Raw genomic sequence first — 7,116 nt, 5'->3', positions numbered from 1 at the left:
ACTCTCCAAAAATTCATCTGGAATTAAAAAAGACCCCGAATAGCCACAGCAATCCTGAGAAAGAAGAATAAAGTAGGAGGGATCGCAATACCAGATTTCAAGCTGTATTACAAAGCCACTGTTCTCAAAACAGCCTGGTACTGGCACAAGAACAGACATATAGATCAATGGAATAGAATAGAGAATCCAGATATTAACCTAAACCACTATGCTCAATTAATATTTGACAAAGGAGGCATGAACATACAATGGAATCAAGACAGTCTCTTCAATAAATGGTGTTGGGAAAATTGAACAGATACATGCAAAAAAATGAAGCTAGATCACCAACTTACACCATACACAAAAATAAACTCAAAATGGATACAGGACTTAAACATAAGATGGGAAACTATAAAAATACTAGAGGAATCCACAGGCAGCAAAATCTCAGACATATGCCAAAAGAATTTCTTCACCGATACTGCCCCTAGGGCAATGGAAGCTAAAGAGAAAATAAACAAATGGGACTACATCAAAATAAAAAGCTTTTTTACAGCAAAAGAAACTATCAACAAAACAACAAGAAAGCCCACTGCATGGGAGAACATATTTGCAAATGGTATCACTGATAAAGGTTTAATCTCCAACATCTACAGGCAGCTTATACAACTTAATAAAAGGAAGATAAATGATCCAATAAAAAAATGGGCAACGGACCTAAATAGAATCTTTTCAAAAGAAGACAGAAGGAAGGCCAAGAGACACATGAAAACATGCTCAACGTCACTAATTATCCGAGAGATGCAAATCAAAACAACAATGCGGTACCATCTCACACCTGTCAGAATGGCTATCATCAACAAATCAACAAACGACAAGTGCTGGCGAGAATGTGGAGAAAAAGGAACCCTCCTGCACTGCTGGTGGGAAGGCAGACTGGTGCAGCCACTGTGGAGAACAGTATGGAGTTTCCTCAAAAAACTGAAAATGGAACTCCCATTTGACCCAGTAATCACACTCCTAGGAATATATCCTAAGAAACTGGGAACACCAATAAGAAAGGATATATGCACCCCTATGTTCATAGCAGCACCATTTACAATAGCTAAGATCTGGAAACAGCCTAGGTGCCCATCAGCTGATGACCGGATCAGAAAACTGTGGTACTTTTACACAATGGAATATTATGCTGCCATAAAAAGAAGGAATTCTTACCATTTGCAGCAACCTGGATAGAATTGGAGAACATTATGCTGAGTGAAATAAGCCAGTCAATGAAAGAAAAATACCACATGATCTCACTCATTTATGGATAATAAAGAACATTATAAACTGTTGAACAAAAAGATAGATACAGAGGCAGTAAAGCATCAAACAGTCTGTCAAATTACAGCAGGAAGTTTAGGGAGAGGTAGGGAAGATAAGAGATCAACCGAAGGACTTGTATGCATGCGTATAAGCATAACCAATGGACACAAAACTCTGAGGGGTGAGGGCATATATGGGAGTGGGGTGGAGGTGGGGGCAATGGTAAGATATGTACACATATAATACCTTAATAAAAAAAAAAATGTAAACCATGAAAAAAAAAAGTCCTCTTTATCCCTGGCTGGTTTGGCTCAGTGGATAGAGTGTCGGCCTGTGGACTGAAGGGTCCCAGGTTCGATTCCCAGTAAGGGCGTGTGCTGGGTTGTGGGCTCGGTCCCCAGAGGGGGGCGAGCGGGAGGCAGCTGATCGGTGGTTCTCTCTCATCATTGGTGTTTCTATCTCTTTCCCTCTCTCTTTCCCTTCCTCTCTGAAATCAATAAATATATATATATATATTTTTAAAAAGTCCTCTTTACACCTGTGGGGCTGATGTAGCTTCAGTCCCTACCCTGAGGGGCTGAGACCTGGACTGGGACAGGGGCATGGAGGAGGGGAAAGAGGAGAAAGTGGTGGGATTCCATGGCAATTTAAGATGTTACTTGACTGTACACCAATGTTCATCGCAGCACTATTCACAGTAGTCACATGGTAGAAACAAGCCAAGTGTCCATCAATGGGTGAATACTAGTAAACAAAGTGTGATATAAGCACACATGGACTATTATTCAGCCTTAAAAACAAAGCAAGTTCTGACACATGCTACAACACGAAGGGATCTTGAAAACTAAGTGAAATAAGCCAGACACAAAAGGACAGGTATTGTATGATTCCCACTTATATGAGGTACTGAGACCAATTTATTGAGGCAGAGTAGGAGGGTAGTTACTAGAGGTGGAGAGTGGTGATGGTAGCACAACAATGCAAATGGACTTAATGCCACTCAATTTTACATTTTAAAATGGTTAAAGTGATTCATTTTATATATATTTTACCACAATGAAAAAGCTTTAGATTTTTTTTTTTCTTTTTAGCTAGGTATGAGAAAAAGAAACGAATACTGAATTTTACAAGGGGAAATTGGGCTTTTCTTTTTTGTTTTTTTTTTTTTGTTTGTTTTGAAGCTCTGGTCCTACAAATCCTGGAGACAGGAAACTACACCTCTTTGTTACTGATGCTAATTTTATTTTATCTCAATTCAAGCTAATCCTACAAATACCCATAAATACCTATAAACAGTTCAACCTAGGAACCTTCGATCTTATTTCCTTTTTCAGAAAAGGAAATCACTGCTCATTCTTGGAATCACCTTCTGAAGGGAGGCGGGGGTGGGGTGGAGAGGATTCTACATATTGCAAGTTCAAGTGCTTTAGGTAAGCAGTTTTTTTTAAAAAAAAAAAAGTATGTTTTTATTTCAGAGAGAGGAAGGGAGAGGGAGAGGGAGATAGAAACATCAATGATGAGAGAGAATCTTCAATCAGCACACCTGAAACCAGGGCATGTGCCCTGACCAGGAATCGAACCATGACCTCCTGGTTCATGGGTCCACGCTCAACCAGAGCCACAACGACCAGGGCAGTAAACAGTTCTTAACACAAGCACTAAAGAGTTGTTTAATCATTGACAAGATAAAATACACAATCCTGAGGAAATTGCATTAAAGATGGGTGTGCTTTCCTAAAAGACTCTGCATATTTTAAAAGAATGTGATGGATGATTCATGGTTTCAGTTTAATCAAGACAATCAGCCCTATGAATCATTTGATCAGATAAAATTATTTTTAATGATGAAAGTTACATTCCTAATATCTAATACTACTGTTTCTTGTGGAATGATTTAGAAACAATATTGGTACAGAGGGAAAGAACTATTTGATTTTGGTCAAGTTATCTTTATCTTTATTTTTATTTTTTTATTGATTTTAGAGAGAAGAAGGGAGAGTGAGTCAGAGAAGGGAGAGAGAAAGAGAAAGAGATAACTATCCACTGCTTGCTTCTCCCCACATGCCCCAACCAGGATTGAACCCAACCTGGGTATGTACCCTGACCAGGAATCAAACCATAACCTCCTGGTTCATGGGTTGATGCTCAACCAGTGAGCCACACTGGCTGGGCAAAACCATTCTATTTTGTACAGCTCGTTGGAGCGAACCTTCTAGTTGCTAGATGGGATGTTGCCTGATTCATTAATCCCTTAATAAAGCCAATTAGATCTTCAAATTACTCAGTTGAATTTTGTTTTTCTAATAGATTTAGTAAAATTTTCAATTTATTATGACACAAAGCATACTAACTGAAGAGCATATGACAAATTGGAAATATATTGGTAATAAGTAATCTCCCAAAACGTATGTCTTTAACATTAAGTTTGTATATATATATATTATTAGACATTATATGAATACTAGAGGCCCGGTGCAGGGGATTCATGCCCTGGTGGGGGGCGTGGCCTGCAGGGATCCGCCCGCTGTGGGAGTGCCACTCATCCCAATCAGCCAAGCAGCTGTGGACCCGCCCTCTGAGTGGCTCCTCCCACAGCTGGAGCAGCTGCTCATCCTGATCAGCGGAGCGGTGCTCCCACTGTGGGAGCGCACTAACCACAAGGGGACTCCTGCATTGAGCGTCTGCCCCCTGGTGGTCAGTGAATGTCATAGCGACTGGTTGACCAGCCGTCCTTCGCCGTTCGGTCACTGGGCTTTTATTATATAGGATATGAAATTTTATATTATTAATTAACAATACAAATGCCAGCTCTGGCTGGTATTAACAAGTGGTTAGAGTGTCCATCAGCCCAACCACAGAAGGGTTGCAGGTTTGATCCCTGGCCCTGGTTTGGGGTTCTTACAAGGAGGCAAATGTGTGATGTCTCTCTCTCTCACATCTCACATCTCACATCTCTCTCTCTCTCTCTCTATCTATCTATCTATCTATCTCTCTGTCTTTCTCTTTCTCTGTCTCTCAGATTAATTTAAAAAAAAAAAAAGATCTAGCTTGGATAATCAGAACAAAGAATCTGAGATAGTAAAGATAAACTTGTTTAGTTAATTCAAATCTCAAGTGAGAAGGCTGCACTATCATGATAATAAAGCAAAGAAGAATGAACCACCTAAGAAACAAATGACAAAACAATAAGGAATACCACAGGATCCAGAAACTCCTGCAAATAAAGCACAAAAAAGTGAAACAAACACAAAAAAATCAGCAGCAATCAGCCCTGCCCGGGGTTGCTCAGTGGTTGGAGCAGTGGCCCAAGCACCAAAGGGTTGCAGGTTCGATTCCTGGTCAAGGGCACATACCTGGTTTGTGGGTTTGCGCCCTGCCCCCAATCAGGGTGTGTGTAAGAGGCAACCAGTTGATGTGTCTCTCACATTGATGTTTCTCTCCCTCTCTCTCCCCTTGCCTCCCACCCTCCCCCCTCCACTCTCTCTGAAAAAGCGATGGGAAAAGATATCCTCTGGTGAGGATTAACAACAACAACAAAAAAAGTAGCAATCAATGAAAAAAAAAAAGAATTTTAAAACCATCATATCATAAAGATTTCCCACACTCATCAGCAAACCCACCAAACTGGCATGTAACATCTCAGATTTTTAAATATTTTAAATAGGAGGATTTTCTATATCCCATTTACCTATTTACAGCTTCTATAAAATAAGGGTACGATATGCTACAGAGTCATCTGTAAATTCCCAGAATCTAGTTCAGTGCCTGATGTGTTATTAAATGAATAAAAGGAAGAAGAAGTAGGAGGAGGAAAGAGTACGTGAGGAGTGGGGAGGAGAAAGTGGAGAAGGGAAAAGTGGGAAGTACATTCTACACAAAAACATAGATTTTTATCACTTAGACAAATGTTCTTACCTTGGTATAGTTTAGTGAATCAAATTTTAAGTCAGAGGAAGATTCAAGCCTGCCTCCTCCACTTGCTCTCTGCTTGATCTTAGATGAACTTGGCAGCTTGAACTAAGCCTCTGATCCCTCAGCTGCAAAATTTAATTTGCTTCCAGGGTTAATATTACAAATATAGTCCAGAGTAAAATGTTTTTTAAAAACAGTTCTAATTAGAAGAAAAAAAAAAAGTTTTATCCCAGCTAGCTAGAGAGGGAAGGTCAACATATTCAACCATTGAAATCAAGGGAGAATATTTAAACTTATTTTTGCTGGAAGTTAAACAATTTTGAAACATTTTTATAGCCACATCTATATATATATAAAAGGCTAATATGCATAGTGTCCCCTTGGGAGTTCGACCAGAGAATGGGAGTTCGATCTCTCACTATGACATGTACTGACCACCAGGGGGTGGCGCGGAACATGGCGGGCAACCAGCAGTGGCAGCAGGGCACTGAGGGAGTGAGGGAAGGAGGAGGCGGGGAACCTGATTGGCCCTGATTGCTGGCCAGGCCTAGGGACCCTACCCATGCACAAATTTCGTGCACTGGGCCTCTAGTATAACAAAAATAGCAAAAGAAATCTTAACAGAACATGATAATGTGACAAATACCATAACAAAACCTTATTATCCCTCACATATAATTAATGCAAACATATAAAATCAATAGCTAAATTACATCCAGTATGAGATTTTAAAAGATGGCAAATTATATCTAAGAAATTATCATTGCATAAAAGTACTTTCTTGATGGAATAAATCCAAATAAAAAAACACCATTAAGGTACATGATAGGCTAATTGCATTGATAGACCAATTAATGAAATCCCCGTATTTATGCATTTTGCCCCAAATTTCTTAGTGCCTTAACACAACGTCCAGGCTTGGCCAGGTGGCTTGTGTGGCCAATGGAACAATAACAAACTTGACACAGCAGGAACTTTAAGAAGAGCCTGTGCACTTCTGCTCCTTGTTGCGGACCCGGCCATTACCACAAGGTTATGCCCAGGCAAGCCCGCTGCAGGAATGGGGGGAGGTTGAGGGAGGTGTGGGAAGCAGTGCGGTCTCTCCCCTTCCAGGGTCTTCCAGACGAGCGAGCCAGTCCCAGGCAGCCAGCCAGTGGCCACAGGTGCATGAGGAGGCAGGATCCATGGAGCTCAGCTAGGTCAGCCAGGCCGCCCCATCAACAACAATCCTGTCGTGAAATTAAGTAATTAATGGCTGGGTTACTTTTTGGTTTTGGCTTTTACAAAACAGTTGTATTGAGGGATAGTTGACATACACTAAACGACACTCATTTGAAGTATACAATCAGTAAGTTTTACATTGTGTATACACCCATGAAACCATCACCACAATCCAATTACTGAACCTGTCCACCACCTGCAAACGGTTCCTCCCACCGAGTTGTAATCTCCCCCTCCTTACCCTGGAATACCCCTGACTGCTAATGGACACCCTAACTCAAAGCCAGCAGATAGTCAGCATGGCTTTGGGTGCTGGGTCAGGCTCTCTGGAACACGAGTCATACTTTAAGGAAATTCCTTTACCCACATCTAGGCAGGTACATAAAGCCACTGTGAATGTGTCTCTTAAAATAAAGTCCACTTACACTACATAATCCTCTCAAAACACTCACACCACAACTCTGAAGCTGTCAGGGCTTCTCACAGGGAACAAGTCCAAATACTGCAGCCTAGAAGCCCACGCTGCAGTCCACGTCCATATCACACTTCTGACCTTCTCTCTCTTATCTCCAGATCAGGCCCTCTGATCCAGCAACCACTGATGCTCATCGTTCCCTTGGCACTGACTCTGAACACCTGTCCTGGACACTTGTTCTTGGCCCCCTGCCAGGCCCTGCTCCATCGACCTTCCCC

The sequence above is a fragment of the Cnephaeus nilssonii genome (genome assembly GCF_951640355.1).
Source record: "Cnephaeus nilssonii genome assembly, chromosome: 15".
Classification (NCBI taxonomy): domain Eukaryota; kingdom Metazoa; phylum Chordata; class Mammalia; order Chiroptera; family Vespertilionidae; genus Cnephaeus; species Cnephaeus nilssonii.
Note: the sequence above shows the minus strand (reverse complement) of the source record.